Below are 19,223 nucleotides of genomic sequence, written 5' to 3'. Positions count from 1 at the left end.
ATTTTTACTACGATAACATTTTTTCCTTTATGTTATCGGAAAAAATAGTAAAAATTAGTAGATTCTTGCAGTTCTGGAACAGACCCATATTTTCATATTTTGTCACTTTTCAATTTCCCTTCAAATGAATAAGTTGTTAAATAAAATAATTTTTATTTGAATTTTTGAAAAATATTGAATTTCAATAAAACATTTAAATAACGATCAACAAACTGATTATCAATTGAACTTTCTATGAATAAATAAGTGGTTTACATTACTCGCAACGCGTCGCACAGCGGACCGCATGTATTTGCCCCATAACTTACCGAAAAATATCGTTAGTTACCGAAATTATAAGCATTTTACACACACACACATTTTTCATGTTGTTGTTGTTGTTTTCAACGCGCAACGCTTTGCACAACAGACCGTATGTATTTGGGCCATAACTTACCGAAAAATATCGTTAATTAACGAAATTATAAGCATTTTAATTTTACCGATTTTTTGTTGGAGAATGGCACTACTTGAAAACAATGAAACTTCTACGTTGTCACTTAACTAAAAACTTGGACAAATTTTTGGTCCCACTCTGGCAAATCTGACAGCCATTACATGGAGCCTTTTAAAAATATATTAGTTTTTCTTTCACTCGGACGCGTTTATATTAAGTAAGCTCCAAAAGTCCGAACATTTGACAAATATTTTTTGTAGTGAGTACAACATGCAATTTACGTGCAAGTAAATATATTCAAACTATCGCGAAACTAATACGTTTTGCAAAATATTATAATAGATTTTGAAGGAGGAGGTAATAGCGTAATTTAAAAAAAATAGTTTTTTTTTACATGTTGTGGAATTCTAGTTAACTTTGTTTTCTTAGTGTATTTTGTAATACAAATTCGATCATATACATTAATTTGACTTAAGGTTTTAGTCATAATTCCCACCAGTGCTCACCTTGAGAATAATTTTCCAATGTAGGCCATGGGTTTAAGATTACCCAGTATTAATATAAGCTGCCATCTAGTGGCAGACATGAAATAGTGGGTTACAGACTGAAGCTGCCCTAGAATATGGTTTCCATAGATATATAATGGTATAACTTTATCTGACCACGTATATTAACATAATTGACATGATTCGAAAGGCCAAGAGTTCTTCCAAATATGACTTGCAAGTCTTCTAGGAAGAACGCTATAAGATCAGTATGAAAAATTTTACCAATTTTCAGACAAAAATTTTGACCTATTTCAAAAATGGTTGCTTATTTCTGCATCTTAAGATAATCGGTTCTTATGTTCATGACATTTTGTATTAAAAGCCTAAAACAGGTCTACCCCCTCCAGAGGGGAGTAGACTACGCTCACACCAGCGTATTATCTTGCTATCTGCCCTGAAAATATTTTTGGCCACATTCTCCATACAAGTGGATCCACAGTGGATTTGGGGTTCACAATGCTAAGAAAATCTCCGCACAAAATTGTGAAAATTAATTACTCCATAAAAGGTCGGAATATTTTACAAACAAATAAAGCTTTTTTACATGTTTCGCTAACCACCTTTCCAATGAGATCCATATCCACATCTTCTTGGATTTGGAATTCGTCACACTCAGAGTTGACTAAAGTCCTTGCAGCCCGAGGAATGGGTCCCTGCACGTACCATATAGTCTCTTGACTAGAGACCAATAGAACATACTCACCTTGTATGAATCTCAATCAATGTCGAGTTCAGTCGCATGCGCCCTATGTGGCGTATAAATAATACTTACTACATTATCCATCAATCATACGTACCAACATTCGCCAATTTCGAAAATCCAATAACGTTCTCAGTTGTTCAAAAAGAGAAAAAAACAAGTCAATGCTTTATGGATAGAATGTTTTATTTCAAATTTGGTTTCTTCTGTTTTTTGTTTTGTTTCTTCTGGGGGATATTATTTCATTTGTTTTTTGTTGTTGTTCATTATTATTGTTGTTTTTTTTTACTTTATTACAATGTTTGTTTTGTTGTCTTCTAAATTTGTGTACACAATCTTATTTTCTCTCTCGCAGGATAGAATTGTTTGTTGTTGCTGCTTTTGTGGTTTTTAATCTATTTTTGTCTTTTTGCTTGGTTAATGGAGGATGTACATAAGTTGGATTTGTTGTTGTTGGTTTATTGTTTGTTTGGATGTTTTTGTCTTTACATGTGAGTGGAAAGTATTTTATATGAGAGTGTGTGTGTAAGTTTGTATGACGGTGTAGACAAGGATGTTGTGTTTATTGTATATATGTTTGTTTGATTGTATGTATTTGGGGGTCTTAATCATTAATTACTAAATTATGGTGGAGGTTAATAATGAATATTTGTTGTTGTTTTTTGTTTTTTTTATTTCTTAAACATAATATATCAGTTCTATTGAAGTGTGTTCTTGTTGTTTTTTGCTGCTGCTGCTATTTTTCTTACCTTTTTATAAGATATTTTTCTTTTCTTATTTTCCGTTAGTACTGTTTTGTTCTTAAGAATAAATCGATTTTATAAAATAAATAATTATTACAAGTCTAATGTCTGTGATATTTTGTTTGTGTTTTAAAAAGAAGAACCTATTTGAAGTTATAAGTAAAGTGAGTAATGGAAATTCACAAGTTCTGTTCTCAGTTCCATCATCTCGGCTAAGTAACATTTTGAATTGGTGTTTGATATTTTCTAAATAGGACAGAGTTTACCTAATGTTAACTATTTAAAACAGGAATAAATGAAATACACAAGTAAACTGCGGGAAATATGTACCTGTAGTTCATATTTAGAATTTTCTAGCGGACAAAGCATTGCTATGACCGAAGGGAATTAGTTTTCCCCTTGACAGATGTATTTAAAATATCAAAGGTGATACAATTACCTTACAGGTGCATGGCGCCTCCATGTAAAGCCATGATTCAAGAAATTCCATTGTCGAACAGTTATATAAAATGTGTTACTATTCAGCGCATTTGAAACTTAGTTGTTCATACTATAACTTCAAATATATATGGTTCATATCTAGATCTATGTACAAATGTATCATATAAAGCATGGAGATATTGTGACAAAAAATAAAATACAAATCGAAAATATGTTTGGCTATGAAATAAGTCCCAAATCCAACGTTTTTTATATCAGTCAAAAGCAATGAATGAGAAGGTGTTTTCATTTCATTAGAGATTTATTTAGTTTTATATATGGGGACTTTTTTCATAGAGATTTCAACATTGATTCAAAAATACCAAAAAAATTTTTTATATTTAAAGAATAACATACATATACAACATATGTACATTATGTATCCGCATTTCAAGCTATGGTAATTTTTTATTTCAAGTCACAATTCTTTGTGTGATAAACTGTATTCAAATAATATATAATAAAAATATATTCTTGTTATATTTCATTTTGTGTCTGTTCTTCTTTCTCTTTATAATGTACTTGCATCTGGATATATTTTTATGTTATTGGGTTAACTTCAATAACGCAGTCAAGTTTTACCAGGAATATAAAAACAAAACAAAATTGACTTGAAAATAAGAAGAGCATGTAATGAATTGGTGGTCAGCGCCAAGGAGACATTAGCCTGGAAAGTATTTGTACCAACAATATGGATAGCTTTAAAAACGAAAGTGACATGATGATATTATTTTTATTACCTACATTATTAAAAATATGGAACATTAAAAAAATATTTACCCCCAGTTTATGTATTTCGAAACGAAAATGTGTGCGCATGAAAGACTCCCAAACCATAGTTTTTGAAATATTATTTCATTTGCTTTTGCTTCAAAACAAAAAACAAATTTGAAATACACACTCAAATTTGGTAGTTTTTCTTCCGCATTCGTTTTCTTATCGACATACATAAACAGGCCCTTAAACTCACATTAAAAAATGCAACCTAATTCTAATTTTTATACCCTCAGCCTTTAGGCTAAGGAGGGTATATACACTTTGATACGATGAAAATATGCCTCATCGAAATAATGGTTTTAGACCCCAAGTATGTTTGGACGAAATGTGTTTCAGACAATTTGGAGTCGATCTAGCCATGTCCGTCCGTCTGTCTGTCTGTCCTGCTGGCTGGAGCGCTCGATAACTCTCGAACAGATGAACCGATTCGGTTCAAATTTTGGCTTTTATAATATTTTGCCCAAACTTAGTTTAAGTTCGAAGATGAGCTACATCGGTCCACTCCTTCCGGTACCTCCCCCAAAAAAAGTTCGAAAATGGTCGGAAAGCTTGTGCGCACGATAAGTCCATATTTACATTAGGCAATTTTCCTTGCGGCAATTGTCAGTTTGATGGAGAGAGATGTAAGGTATATAGTAACCCTTTACCTCTCAACACTCTCTCTCATCCACAAACTGACAATTGCCGCAAGGAAAATGGCCTAATGTAAATTGGGACTAACTCCTGAAGGGAGTGACCGATTTGGTTCATACTTTGTATAGTGTAAACTTTCTACTAGAGTAATATGAGGTTTCAATATGGTCTCAATAGGTCCACTCCTTCGGGTACCATCTCTCGAATGGCTTTGATTTTTGTTTTAGCAACTTGTATTCACTGTCCTCCATACGACGGTACAAGTTTCATCAGGGGCAAGTCCATACTTCCTGGGAAAATAGCATGAAAGTTGCAAAAAACCCCTATGACACCGTGTGAAGTGGTTGGAGCGCAAGATAACTCTCGAACGGATCTGCTGATTCGGTCCAAAATATGGCCTTAGTAATATTTTGTCCAAACATAGTTTAAGTTTGAAGATAAGCCATATCGGTCCGCTCCTTCAGTTACCTCCCCACAAAAGTTCAAAAATGTTCGGAAAAAGTTTTCGTACGGTAACTCTTGAAGGGAGTGGCCGATTTGGTCTATACTTTACATATCCTAATATATCTACCAGATATAGATCAGGTTCAAATATGGACTATATTTGTCCACTCCATCCGGCACCTCCCACACAAAATTTCGGATAAGTTCACTTTAAGACCTGATATCGAACCACTTTGATTTTTTTTGAAGCAACTTGCATTCGCTGCCTCAATTACGATGGTATAAGTTTTTTTAGGGGCAAGTCCATACTTCTTGGGTAAACAGCCGGAAGAGTGTAAAAACCCCCTATGGCACCATATATTGTGGCTGGATATCCACTTCCATAACGGTCAATGTCGATCCATTCCTTTTAGTATCTCCTCCGCAAAACTTTTGATATTTAATCCAAATCAACATTTTAGTCGGTTCAAACGCCCAAAATTTTTAAAACCCCCTAAATACATACGTATTTTGGGAAACAATTGTTTCAATATACACATGCTGAGGGTATATCTCTGTCGGCAAAGCCGACTGATACTTTTTTACTTGTTATTTTGACAATTTCTTCTAAAAATTTAAAAATATCTTTGAATATATGTATTTGAATATTAGAAATACCATCAAAGACATAAATACAACTAAGACTAGACAAAATGCATGCAACAAAAAAATGTTTACGAAACTTTGTATAGAAACATTACCCTTAACAAGTTGCAGTTAATTCAAAATCGCAACCAAGGAGGAACATTTCATGTAATGGTATCAGAAACGAAATTTATGAATTCAAGGATCTATTCAAGAATAATTCTATGTCAATTGGATCGGTAAATTCGGTTAAATACGTAAAAATGTATAAAAGAAAAAAATGTTATATCACCATATCGAGATATAACATTATGTTAAATTCAAAAGCCATTCACTGAAGAATGATAGCAAACAAAATGTCTTATCTTGTTGTATTTATGTCTTTGATACCATGCACGATTCATAGTGTTCTTGAACTTTATGCGCATACCTAAATCCTGACGTACACCCATGGCGTTTTTCGTTGAATATTGAATTTTTATGAAACCGAAAGTGAATAAAAAAAATGTGATAGTATGTAAGGCAAAATTTTTGGTTTTACGAATGAAAAAATATTAAAAACTATTTCGGGCATAACGTATTTGGTTAATACGGACGCTCAAAGAAAGTTGATGTGGTAGGAAGGTGAGTATTTTCCAAAGTCGTGCCGGCAATAACGTATTGCTGTTATTAATGGTTGAACTATCAAAATAAAATTAAACATCTCTCTTATAGATATGTACACACTAATGTAATGTAAAGTATGGGAACGGAAAATTTACAAAAATTTCAACATTTCTAGCAGAAGTGCCCAAATTAACATATCAGTCAATCAGATGTCATAAAACATCCTATTAGATTTCCTCGGCTAAAACGATTTTACACTCCTTTAAATTTGAGAATTTTTTTTAAATTTTTTGAAGTACTTCTGTTTCTGGAACACTTCCATTTATATTTTTTTATTTATAACAAGTAAATTTTTATACCTTCCACCTCGAGTTGTATTGAAGTAATATGTCAAGGAATAAGCTCTTCCGCCGCATCAAGGAAAGAAAAAAGAAGTGGAATATTCTAACTGAAGAATATCACTTTCTTTTAAACAAGGTTTGATTCGATGTTTTCTACACATTAAAGATCCAAAATACCACGTAACAGCAGCAGCAGCAGTCAAATCGTCATCAAAATTTGGAAAATCGTCAAAAAATCGTCAACATAGTCAAAACTCGGTTTGGTTACCGTTTAATGCGATTTTTCGGTGATATTTTTGTAAATGATTCCGGCAACATATGATATACAACCCACAGCAATAAATCTAACCCAATATCACTTAAATACCGCTATAAAAACAGCACTCAGTAGATGATGGTTTCCTATGGTTATCGAATTTGCAGTAATGCAGCATGGTAAAGCTGGGTACACATTGTTGACGGTGTGACCGCCCATGTTTGTCGGTACACGTGCATTTTGGTTGTTGGGCAGTCGGAAATCGATAAAAATTGTCATTCAAAACTGGCTGACAGCTTAAAGGGGGCATTAATAGGAAGTTAATAAAGCTGGACTCATATTTTCTTTACAACAAAATAGATACAATTAATATTTAATCTCGAAAACTTTTCAAGGAAGATTTTCATCCATTAACAAAACTAAACGAAAATTTTCAGCTGATGTAATTTTAATGTGGGGCAAAAACTATGAAAATACCTGTATTCCAGATATGTGCCTAAATATAGCCACTCCGTCTGGAAATTGCTATAAAACATTAAAGAAGCTGAAAAATCGAGTTTAGACCATGGTTTTCCTTAAAATCTTTCGTGAAATTTTGGTCAAAATGTAGTTATCGTCTTGTATTTCATGCATTTCTGGCTTAAGTGAAAAATCGTCATTTTGGACCATAAAATCGTCAAATCGCCATTTTTCAATTTTGGGCCAAAAAATCGTCAAAATGACGATAAATCGTCAAATTCGGCAACTCTGCGAAACAGTCATTCCATTTGACGATGTGTCTGCAACCTTCCAAATACGCACCTTCATATTGGGAATATACCAAAATATCAACCTATATTAATAATTTTCTTCTAGAAGCTTTTCTATCTATTTAGAATCCGAAATGCCAAGCTACAGCGCGGTATCATATCAATACCAAATTCCGCAATTTAAATTTTGTGGATAAGTTTTTTTTAATCACTAGCAACCTAAATGGCAACTTAGAGATAGGAAAATATAGCTATAGTTAGATAATGTGGACAAAACCATAAAAATACCGAAAATCTGTAGTTACTTTCTACGGGGGCTATATTGAAACATGGATCTGTATTATTCTCAGAGGGAATAATTGGTACCCACAACGAAGATTAAATACCAATACGTTTATATATAACCGGATTTAACAAACCCATTGGGTTTCAAATGTCAATTCCATTTCATATATTTTAAATAAATCTTCATAAAGAAGGTTAACCCTGCAAAAGGCTATAATATAAACATGGCCTAAGGTAATAAGTCTAAAACCTTCAATGAAAATCTGGAAATACCTTTCTATGTGGGCTATATTAACACGAGGACCTATACTGACAAACTTTTGGGGGAAAGTTTTTTAGTCCGAAAGAAGACTAATGCCAAATTTCAGCCATTTCGGCTCGATAATGAGGCAATATCAAAACGTGGACCCAAACATCCTGTATCTTGATTTCAACAGACAGGCGGACAGACCTACATGGTTATATCGACCTAGAATATGATAAACAAGAATGCACATTTAAGGGTCGAAAACTATTATTTCAATGCGTTACAAAGGAAAACTCTATGGTAGATGGTACAAAAGTAACTGATTTATTTGAGAAGTTGTTTGAAATCGTATATGTCAGTCTAACAATAATAACAACAACACCGTACATTACTGTACATTACTATTGGCAAGGATTCAGTGAATTTATCAATCATCGCTTCAGAGAGCTGCCCACTCCCTCAGAAGCATGGGTTGCTGAGAGAACTTTCCGGGATATCATCAGTGCGGCAACCGCTAGATACATACCTGCTGGTCGAATACCCGAAATCAGACCAAATTTCACAACATATGCGACGGGCCTAGCATTTGAGCGGGATCAGCTTCGTCGTACGAACCCTGAAGACCCAAGCGTTGGAGAACTAACTCTTGAAGTCAACAGACAACGAGGGCTGTTCGATTTACAATGACATCTTGCAAAAAAACGGAATTTACCTGTGAACATTTTCGTCCTATCATTTTTCACAACTTTCGACTTGGATAATCATGGCAAACGTGCATCTATCAAATTAAATTTTTGTATGTCGATAAGGACCATCCTATAGTACTATGAAAACCATCTATAGTACTATGAAAAAAACTGCATTAAAGAATTCAACCGTGGCTGACACTCGCTAAAAAACGTAAGTTGTGAGGGTCGTCTAAAAACGGTCGTTGTGCAGGGAAAACATTAAGGCGTGCGTGAATGGATAATGCAAGATCGCCAGTTTATATACCGTAAAATAGAGGCATCCTTGGACATTTCTTCCACCAACTAACATTTAATATTGCATGAACACATGGCCGCAAAAATGGGTTTTTCTTGTTTCTTCAGCTAAACAGACCAGGTGGCTACTGCCTGAAGTCTCCTGAGAAATTTGAAAATAAAAAAGAAAAAACGATTCATTGTGCACCATGACAATGTGAGCTCTCACACATCGATTCATATCAGCGCCTTTTTGACTTGACAAAACGTGGAATTGATGGGTCATCCGGCGTACACGGGTCCGGCGTACATGAAGAAAAAAAGGCATGGTCAACGAAGATGCTGTTGAAGCGTTCAAAAAAAAATATTTTTTTTTCGAAACGATCCGTGTGGATCTATCAAACTTCACTTTCGTTCAAGAGTTATCGTGCGAACCAGCAACCCAGACAGACAGACAGAGAGACGGCATGGCTCATTAGCCTAAAGGCTGAGGGTATAACAAATAAGAGCGGCGTTAAGTTCGGCCCGACCAAACTTAAGTTTCATTTTGTTTATGAAAGCACTAAATTCCTAAGTTAGCGTGGCCTGTAGAACATTGCGTTCTTTTAAACAATGCTTAATACCAACGAAAGACATAGATGTTTTCTACCCATTCAACCTTCAAAATACGTAAAATCTGGAGGTACCTTCATATTGGGAATATACCTAAATATGAACCTAAATTGATAATTTGTGGAGCTTTTCTACCCATTGATAATCCGAAATATCAAGTTACACTCACTACAATAGACTAATAGGCCGTTTACATATAACCCAGTTAACCCAGTGGGTCGGGGTTTCAAATGTCATTTCCATTGTGTATACTTCAAATAAATCCTCATAAAGAAGGTTAACCCTGCAAAAAAACTATAATATAAACGCCGTATAATGGCCTGTTTCACTAAGGCGATTCGAATTCAATATCGTTCGAACTACTACCAAACTTTTGTATTTTGAATAATATTTTATTCATTCTTATTTTCAATCACACAAGATTTGTCTACAATAACATGAGTTTAGTAGTAATTCGAACGGATATGGATTCGAATCGTCTTAGAGAAACAGGCCATAATTCTTTAAAAGAATTCACATCGAGCGCTATCATTGTACCTTTCAGTACCAAATTACAGAAACTTCCTTCGGAAGCAACCGTTACCGAGCCTAAAATTTTTATGGATAAGGTTCCTTGCTAGAGTGGTTCATACCACCAACGAAGAATAGATACTAAATTTTAGCCATTTCGGTTAGATAAAGTGGCTAAAACATAAAAATACCGAAAATCGGGAGGTATATCAAAAAGTGGATCTGTACTATTAACGAAAACTTAATACCAAATTTCAGCAATTTCGGTTAGTTAATGTGGCTAAACCCTTCAAAATAGCGAAAACAGAGAGGCACCGTTTTATAATGGCTATAACGACAAATTTCGGGGAGAATATTATGTAGCCCCAAAGAAGACTACATTTGGTATGTAGTCTTCTTTGGGGCTACATATTGGTAAGATCATGTGGCAGACACATTCAAAATAACGAAAATCGGGAGGTACTGGTTTATAGGGTTATCGCGAAAAATCTCGAAAATTTGGGGGTACCGTTCTATGGAGGCTATAGCCAAACGTGGACCTATACTGAAAATTTTCTGGGGAAGAGTTTTGTAGCCCCAAAGAAACCAAATACCATCTCGGTAAGATAATGTGGCTAAAACCTTCAAAATACCGAAAATCCGCAGGTATCGTTCAATGAGATATCAAAACGTGGACTTAACTGATAAATATCTGGGCGAAAGTTTTATAGCTTCAAATAAGACAAAATATAAAAATTCAGCCATTTCTGTGAGATAATGTTGCTAAAATCTTCAAAATACCGAAAATCTGAAGGTAACGTTCTGTGGGGCTATATAAATGCTTGAACCTAAACCGATAAATTTCAGGTGGAAAGTCTTCCCGCAACGAAGACTAAATGTCAAATTTTAGCCATTTTGGTAAGTAATGTGGCTAATACCGTTAAAATTCCGAAAATCGGGAAGTACCTTTTTGTGGGGTCTATGTAAAAACGTGAACCTATACAGATAATTCCCTTGTGGAGTGTTTTAAACTACCAACGAAGACTAAATACCAAATTTTAGCCATTTCGGTAAGATAATGTGGAAGAAACCTTCAAAATAACGATAATCGGGAGGTACTTGTGTATAGGGTTATATCATAACATGGACCAATATTGCCCATTTTCAAAACCAAACATCCTATATACGAGGGCAGTTCGGAAACTCCTTAGCCTAGCACAAAAAGCGCGATATAAACAGACAAAAGTTAAGTGTTTTGGAATCTTCCATCTCTGTTATGAACACATGTTAAATTTTGTTTCGATCTGGCAACTCCTTCATATAGAAACAGGTGTTCAAAAAAGACGAATCCGCAATTTTTTTACGATAGAAAAATTAGAAATGCGTGCTGTCATTAAATATTTACATAAAAAAGGTTTATCGGGACAAGAAATTCATAATGATATGGCGAATGTGTTAGGTGAAAGTGCTCCTTCATATGCAACAGTAAAAAATTGGGTTGCTGAATTTAAACGTGGTCGTACAAGCATTGAAGATGAACCACGTAGTGGACGTCCAAAAACAGGAACAAAAACAGAAATTGTAGCCAAAGTGCATGATATGGTATTAAATGATCGACGAATAAAAGTGCGTGAAATTGCTAATAACATGGGCATCTCAAATGATAGAGTCCATTTCATTTTGCATGAATAACTACAGATGGAAAAGCTTTCTGCAAGATGGGTGCCGCATTTGTTAACAGTCGATCAAAAACGCATAAGAATGAACATTTCTCAAGCTTGTTTGGATAGTTTTAAGCGAAATAAAATGGATTTTAAGCGTCGTTTCATAACTGCTGATGAGACATGGATCCACTCCAGAGACAAAAGAACAATCCAAACAATGGACTGAAGCTGGAGGAAGTGCCCCAAAGAAGGCAAAAACAATTCAATCGGCTGGTAAGGTTATGGCAACGGTTTTTTTTTTGGACTTCAAAGGTATTTTATTGATTGACTATCTGCAAAAGGGTAAAACAATAAATTCAGAGTACTTTGCAACATTTTGGATCAATTAAATGTACAAATTCGAGAAAAACGTCCTGGCTTACAACACAAAAAATAATTTTTCATCAAGACAACGCACCAGCGCACAAGAGTGTTTTAACAATGGCTAAAATCAACGAATTAAAGTACGAGTTGCTTGACCACCCACCTTATTCTCCTGATTTAGCTCCCAGTGACTTTTACTTGTTCCCAAATCTAAAAAAATTCCTTGCTGGCAAGCGTTTTACCTCAAATGAAGATGCAATTACAGTTGTAAACCACTATTTTGAAGACCTTGAGGAAAACTATTTTAATCAAGGGATAGAATTTCTAGAAACGCGTTGGACTAAGTGTATTGAAATTTCAGGAGATTATATTGAAAAATAAAAATATTTTTGAAAAACTAACTATTCTCTTTCATTGATAGGCTAAGAATTTTCCGAACCGCCCTCGTATAAAATTATAAAGCTCTATCTCAAGTAATGCGAGTATTTTGATTTTAACAGGGGGACCGGTGGACATGTTTAAATCGAGTGATTTGATGCGTTCGTTTGCAAAATAACTATGTACCGAACTAGTTCACTAGAACGTAAGTAAGGGAACGGAAATGGCAAAAGTTGCGAAAACTCAAACAGAAACGTCCAAATCAACATATCAGCCAATCACATGCTAGCAATCAAGCTGCTAGTTTCTATTCACCCAAATTTGTCTTTTGGAGTACGGGAACACTTTTCTTGTTTTTCAGCTTCTGGACACACAATATGGTATATCGTGTTCAATATTATGATTATGAACTTCAGACATTGAATTATCAATTTTAAAATTTTGATTTAAAAACATCCAATTAAATTTTAGAAAAAGAATTTTCATTTATTTTATTCATTAGCAGAAAAACATAAACTTAGAAAAACGTTCTGATCAGATCAGATTTTATATGTGAAAAAGTTTTAAACTACCAATAGAACATACATACATGAATTAAAATTTTCAATTTAATAATATGTTTAATTTAAGTTGATATAGTTTAAAACTTAAAAAAATAATGTTTTTGAAATCCAAATCGTTAAAACAATAATTTAGGGTATTTAAAACATAATACGTACATATATACATACACATATAATAATAATAAGATCATATCTTTGTTGTCATTTTATGCTCAGTAAACATGTGATAACACTGATTTTAATGCAGGCCCTAAAGTTTGGCTTATCAGGAGGAGAAATGTAGCTAAAACACTTTTTAACCCTCCACCACGAGTTGTGTTGAAGTAAAATGGGACAATTAATTAGCTTCCATTTATAAAAATACCAAGCTCTTCCACCACGTCATGTGTTATTCCTAGGAATGGAAGTGGAATATGCTAACTGAAGGATATCACTTTCTTGTAAACACGTTTGAATACCAATGAAACATCGATGTTTTCCACCCTTTCAGAATCCGAAATATGTACCATGTTATAGTCATTTTATTTGGACAATGTGTGTGTGTGAACAACCTTCAAATGGGCTGTATACCGTTGAGAAAAACCAAGTTACAGTCACTACAGTAGACACATCCTTTAAAAGACGTTACCGAAATACCAAATTATAGCAATTTCGGTCGGAGTAATCGTTGAGGGGGTTATACCAAAATGTGGACATATGGCGACAATTTTTCTGGAACCTTAAATGTCAAAATTCCAAAAATTGGGAGGTACCGTTCTTTGGGGGTTATATCAAAACATGGACCTACACTGACAAATTTCTGGGGGAAAGTTTTGTAGCCCCAAAGAAGACTAATACAAAACAGAAACTAATACAAATAATACTACGGATCAAAATCTGATGACGAAACCTGCTAAACGAAAAAGGACATGCTTTGCACAATGGAACGTTAGAACCCTAAACGATTGTACCCGGCTGGCTCAACTTGAGAAACAGATAGACAAATTTAACATCGACGTCATTGGGGTGAGTGAGATGAGATGAGATGGACGGACAGCAACCAAACAACTTCTGCAAATGGCAACTTAATCATCCACAGTGGTCACGTGAATAGGCACGAAAAAGGTGTGGGAATAATAATAGCCAAACGAATGAAAAATGCCCTTATATCATGGTGTCCCGTTAATGACAGGATCATAACTGCCCGATTAAGTAGTGCTATTAAAAAAACTAACATCACAATCAGACAATGCTATGCGCCTACGGAGGAAGCCGATGATACCGATAAGGACGTGTTCTATGAGCAATTGATAAAAATATGCAACTCTACAGCCAGAAAAGACGTAATGGTATTAATGGGCGACTTCAATGCGAAAGTAGGGTGCGCGAACATGGGGCTGCACCACGTCATGGGTACACATGGGCTAGGCATCAGGAATAACAACGGCGAGCGTTTAGTGAATCTGTGCCAGACATTTGAGTTGATAATAGGTGGAACGATATTCCCACATAAGGATATACACAAGTACACCTGGACCTCCCCTAATGGAAAGACGAGAAACCAAATAGATCACATTTGTATAAGTAAAAGGTGGAGGACAAGCCTGTTACATGTGCGTACAAAGAGAGGCGCGGACATCGATAGTGACCACGAATTGCTCACTGCAAAAATACAAATTAAACTAAGAGCCCACAGGAACTCGCACAAAAACAAAAAAACTAAACGATGGGACACTGGCAAACTCAAGCGGCCAGAAATATAAACGGAATTCAGCACAAATATGAAAGAACGTATCCTAAATAACATACCAGAAACATGGGAAGAAACCGGAGCTTTAGTAAACGAAATTGCAATGGAAACACTTGGACCCATCCAAAAGTCAAACAGAAAACCATGGATAAGCGAAGAAACCTGGATTTTGATAAAACAAAGAAATGAAAAGAAAGCGCGGGTGAACGAGGACAGTTCACAAAAACCTCAATACAACGCGATTGCTAAAGCTGTTAAGCGATCGGCAAGAAAAGACAAGAGAAAGTATATGGAAAATTTGGCAAAAGAAGCAGAAGCCGCTGCGGGTGCAAACAACACAAGAGAATTGCATCAACTTATAAATAAAATCAACAATAAAAAACAAAATACACATCAACCAGTGCGGGACAGAGATGGAACTCTACTGACAACTCCAGAAGCGCAACTCAACAGATGGAGGGAATATTTTGAAGGACTTACGAATACCGAAGATGCTGGCGAACCCACTGCGTTTGAAAATGTTAATGACACAGAAAGAAGCGAGGAAGTCAATGCTGAAGCCCCGACCAAAGAGGAAGTAATGATAGCTATTGCTAAACTAAAGAAAAATAAAGCAGCCGGAGAGGACAACATACCCCCAGAACTACTCTTAGCGGACATTGAAGTGACCGCTAACATCATCCACTTCTACAACTCAAAATTTTGGAGCGAGGAATACGTGGATGCTGCATGGACAAAAGGAATAATTGTCAAAATCCCGAAAAAAGACGACATTCGTTCTTGCGAAAACTGGAGAGGAATCACACTGCTAAACAGCGTATACAAAGTACTAGCAACAGTAATCCTGACGAGACTAGCTAACGTCGAAGACAAGCTTAGAGATGAACAGGCTGGTTTTCGCCCACACCGCAGCTGCCTAGACCAATCAAACACGTTAAGAGTAATTATCGAGCAGTCTGTGGAATGGCGGACACCCTTATACTTGCTCTTCGTCGACTTTAAAAAGGCCTTCGACACTATCAAAAGAGCAGCTATATGGAGATCGCTAGAAAAACGGGGTATTCCGAACAAATTAATAGCAATAATAAAGGCTATGTACGCCAACGCCGACTTACAAGTACTTCATAATGGGACACTAAGTATCCCATTCAAAACAAACGTGGTGTACGTCAAGGTTGTCCATTATCACCACTACTTTTTGCAATAGTGTTGGATGGCATAATGTTAAAGTTGTGCCGGAAGAGGCGAGGCATAACATGGGGTCTAAATAGGCAGCTCGAGGACCTAGCATATGTAGATGATAACTGTCTACTGTCACACAAGGCCTGCGACATGCAGGACAAAATAAATGATCTAGTTCGACTAGCAAGAGAAGTTGGACTAGAAATCAACATTAAAAAAACGTATGCAATGCGACTTAACAACCGCAACGACGATGCGATCAAAATTGACAATCAACCGATTCCTTACGTTGAATCATTCTGCTATTTAGGAAGCATTGTGAACATAGCTGGCAGTATCGATGAAGATGTCTCAAACAGACTTAATAAGGCAAGAAGCGCCGGCCAAATGGCTGAGAAAAACGTGGAAAAACACACAGATAACAAGAGCTACGAAGTTGAGAATTTTCAAAGCTTGCGTAAAATCTACATTGTTATATGGCAGCGAAACTTGGTTCTACAACGAGCAAATTATACAGAGACTTCAGACTTTCATCAACAAATGTCTCCGAATCATATGTGGTATATGTTGGCCAAATACTATTTCTAATGAATGCTTATGGAGATTAGCCGATGAAACACCTATTGCAATGCAGATAAAAAGAAAGAAATGGAACTGGATTGGCCACACTTTGAGGAAGACGCATAATACCATCTCGAGAATGGCCCTAGATTGGAATCCGCAGGGCAGTAGAAGACCGGGTCGCCCAAAAATGTCCTGGAGAAGAACAGTACTCAAGGAATTGGCAAATATCGATAAATCATGGGATTATATAAAAACAATTGTGCATAATAGATCATTGTATAAATGTATTGTTGATGCCCTATGTTCCCACGAGGAATAAATAAAGGGGGGAAAAAAAAGAAGACTAAAAATCGGGAGGTACGTTCTATGTGGGCTATATCACAACGTTGGCCTCTACCGATAATTTTTGCAAAAATGCTGTATATCCCCAACGAAGATTAACTACCGAATTTTGTACAAATATAAACACAAACAACCCCAAAATTCTAAGGGTCAGATTCGACAGCGTGTTCATGGCGTCCACGCATGCCACAGCTATAAGCGACAAGCTGAAATGTAGAAACAAGGACCTCAAGTCCATAGCCGGCAGCACTTGGGGTGCAGATTAAGAAACCTTGTTAATCACATATAACGCGATATATCGGTCTGTAGTGAGCTATGTGGCGCCAGTTTGGTCTGCATATATAAGTGCAACGAGCTGGAAAAATATTCAAACCTCATGTCTTCAGTGGACCTTCTACATGAAGAGACAACGATTTTTCCAGTACAGCAACATAATGGCATGCTTTTGTTGCAGTGCTTGCTCGTGTGTTACCGTAAGAGCCATCCTAATCAACATATGGTACTCCCCCACCCAGGCATGTCAGGAGGGATCTCCATGATCTAGACAGAGAAATCCAACGTTACAAGATAGAACCCCTATATTAACAAGCATATCAATGGCATTTATACGGATGCAGATGCCATAAAAACTATGGTATGAATGCGGTCCTCGGAGAACATCCACCATCTATCGCAACTGAGGAGCGAAGCTGACGCTCCAAAGTAGTTTTGGCTCAACTACGCTCGGAAAGGTTCCTAAAAGGCAAGGATTGATGACACTGTGTAGAACATCTACCCAGCATGCGGCATAGGCCCGCACAACACTCTATAAACATGGTGTTCCAAACTGTAGAGACAGCGTAACACATCGGCACATAAACTTTTGTGAGTTCAGCTTATATGCATTTTCACATGTATGACATCAGCTGTTCTGTATATTAGTATACCCAAAGTGACAACATACATGTTAAAGAGTATATGGTGTGATATAGCCATTAGCAGTCATATATGTACATATCGCTCATTTACTCAAAGAGTGTCAAATCTCAAAAAATCACGTCTCGAGAAAAACGTGTTTAAGGTTGCTGAATGAATTTCGACTTCCCAACATCAAAAGATTATTACATAAAAATATCAGTGATAGCCAGATATCAGTGATAAATTTCTGTTGTTAATAAAATCAAAAAACTTTTTTTGTTGATTTATGCCAAACTACTAGAAAATAAGCTATAACTCGTTGAGTTTTAGAGATACCAACTTGAAAATTTGACACAATATAAAGCAAAAGTCGTAGAAAAACACTTGTTTGAGTTATGACCCTCTTTGAGTAAATGAGCAATATGTACATAGGTATGAACTCTACAAGAAAATATACCAAATAAAAAATATATGTATGTATATTGAGTAGTATGTTTTGTATGGCTGTGGCATAATCTATGAGACATGTCTCCCTTGTCCCCTCGGGGATGTTGTGGATATTTAAAAGATTCAACCTTATAATAGGTAGCAGATAATGAACGGTACATATACTTCCGGGAAATTTAGCATGTACTCCTCGTTTAATTGTTTTTGTTTTCTCTTGTTTTGTTTTACATATGTATTTTGTTTTTGGTTTTGTTTGGATTTTGGTTATTCGTTTGGTTATTCTTTCATTGCAAAATATAAAATATAGGTATTGTGGTTTTGAAGTTACAAAAAAGCTGCTTAATATGTCATTAAGTTTGTTTTCGTGTTTCTTATTTATAAACTAGAATTTCTGTCTTTTGTTTACTTTTACATAACTCATACTTTTTTCTTGTTGTTGTTGCTTTTATTTTCAATTTTATTTGTCTTAAATTAAATTAAAAAATTGAAAACAAACAAAATATTCAATTTAATAAGTGAGTCCCTTATCCTGCCGTAGTAGCTGAAAATGATTTATTTGTTGGTTATGTTCTTCGACTTGTTGTTGTTGTTCTTGTTATTTCTGTTGGTTGTTTGTTCGTCTTGTTTTCTTTTAGTAAATAAGGCTAAATGTTCAATTCTTTTTTCTTCCAGTTTTCTTTTTTTGTGGTTTTACTTAATTTAAAAATTTTGCATTTCTTATTTGAATTTGTTTTTTATTACTTTTTAGCATCTTTTTGTTTGTTTTGTTTTTGTTTTCATTTCAAATAATCCTTAATGGAAAACGAGGTAGGATTTTTGTTGTTGTTGTATAAAAAATTTATTGGTTATTTTTGCTGTTGTTCTTGTTATTTCAATTTTCTTTTGTATGCATTTTGTTGCTTGCTTGTGTTTATAGAAAAATAAAAAAGAAGAAGATTCAATTCAAAATTTGAGGTAAAATAACTAAAACGGCTTTAATTGCAATCGGTTTTTGGTCAGGTGGAGAGGGAGGAGGAGGGGGAAATTGATTGGACTTGAAGATAACACTGTGTGACACCGAAAATAATGACAGGGAAACTTAACCGATTATGAAAGTAGGGTCAAAAATAAGATACAAGTTTACATAGGGAGTTAACCTAAGATTCCTTTGAATCCTTTCATT

This window comes from Musca autumnalis, unplaced genomic scaffold, assembly GCF_047663935.1.
Source record: "Musca autumnalis isolate F117 unplaced genomic scaffold, ASM4766393v1 scaffold_3, whole genome shotgun sequence".
In the NCBI taxonomy this organism is placed as follows: domain Eukaryota; kingdom Metazoa; phylum Arthropoda; class Insecta; order Diptera; family Muscidae; genus Musca; species Musca autumnalis.
The sequence above is the reverse complement of the archived record's forward strand: the minus strand, read 5'-3'. Positions refer to the sequence as shown.